Source organism: Argentina anserina, chromosome 1 (genome assembly GCF_933775445.1).
Source record: "Argentina anserina chromosome 1, drPotAnse1.1, whole genome shotgun sequence".
Classification (NCBI taxonomy): Eukaryota; Viridiplantae; Streptophyta; class Magnoliopsida; order Rosales; family Rosaceae; genus Argentina; species Argentina anserina.
This window is the reverse complement of record NC_065872.1, coordinates 20,215,626-20,217,347: the sequence shown is the minus strand read 5'-3', so window position 1 is coordinate 20,217,347 and position 1,722 is coordinate 20,215,626.

The following is a 1,722-nucleotide window of genomic DNA, read 5'->3' as shown; positions in this document are numbered from 1 at the left end:
CTACTATTAATAAATGGTAGGGATGGAATTTCGTAGGACGTGGTGGCATATTTCTTCCTCAAAGTGACTTGGTTGAAGTTATTATACAACCATGTATGATGGTGAGGAAATCAGGGGTCAGTCTAGTATGGGACACCGAATAACCAGATTTCAGGGTTGATACTGACTGGGTAGATAGGGCCTGTAATTGTTTTTGGTATAAGGGATTATAGGGATCTGATGAGCAAATGAGGACCAACCTTACACAATGATCAAGGCATGAAGAATCCTGTAGAGGTCTGAAACCATGGTACTTGAAAGTGTGGAGAAGATTCTGGAGAAATCTAACCAAGTGACTAAAGCATTCAGCAAACAAGATGTTGGTCAATTGAATATCTAACCCCAATTTCTGTACTAGTAGGAGTGCAAGTGAATATCGTGCGCACATAATTGACAGATTCGACAGTGTTCATTAGTTGTCCTTATCAACTTGTTTCAGGTATAATGTAGGAGTTCATTACTTTCTGTAGTGAATATTGTAGGCACACAATCATTGGATATAACAATGTTCATCAGATGTCCTAATCAATTTGTTTTAGTTATAAAGCAGGAGCCAGGAATTGATTTCTTTTGATATATGAAAGCAGGAAGTTTTCTTGAGCTTCAAGGGTGAAGACACGCCCAACAATTTCACGGCCATCTCTACTAGGCCTTAAAGGATGCTGGAATCAATATTTTCATTAATGAAAATGTACTCAAGAGAGGAGAGATTATAAATGAGGAACTGCTGCGAGCAATCTAAGGCTCCAAAATTTCTGTCACTGTCTTCTCAAGAAGGTATGCGGATTCAAGTTGGTGTCTTGAGAAGCTAGTGAAGATCATGGAGTGTAGAACAACAATGGGCAACGAGTCTTCCCTGTATTTTATTATGTTGATCCTTAGACGTCCGGAAACAGAGTGGTACATTTGGAGAGGGTTTTGATTAGAAAGATGAAAGTAAGGTGATGAGGTAGAGAGTTGCACTGATGCTGCAGATTTGTCTGGCTGGGACATTAAAACCAAAGTTGATGGGTACTATTTTCTAACTGATCTACCTTGTTTGTTGAAATCGTAACTTTCATTACTTGGTTTGCTCAACCCTCATGTACTAGGGGTTATTACTATTGAACAAGATGACATGTTAGATCAAAGATTTGCACAAGATGTGTGGACATACTTTTTGTTTGAATATTTTGATTATTTGGTTTCTGAGTTGAGTCACAATGTTGTTTAATTCATATAGAATATATGTCATACGAGTCAATTCAATTTGATTGGATGATGAGTCTATTGCTCTTTCAGTTTCTCCATCAGTTTGAGGATGAAATGCAGTGCTCATGTCTAACTTTGTCTCCATTGTGATGTGCTCCCACTTCCATTCTGGAATTTTGAGAGGATGTAATAATCCTCCCTTTCACACGTGCTCCGCCTTCACAAGTTGTCATGTAAGACACCTAGAGACATAGTTAGCAATGTCTCTCTTCATGTTGTTCCACCAATAGTTCTTCCGAAGGTCTTTATACATCTTTATTCCTCCTGGGTGGATTATGAATTTTGAACAATTGTGTGAATTTTCAAGAAAACTGGTAATTAATCACAAAGTCACATGTTTGGGTTCACGTTTACCCAAAACACGGATAAGCCTCGGCATACCGAGGCCAACACCAAAGTATGTATACTTAAGATCAATTCTCCTATAGGTAT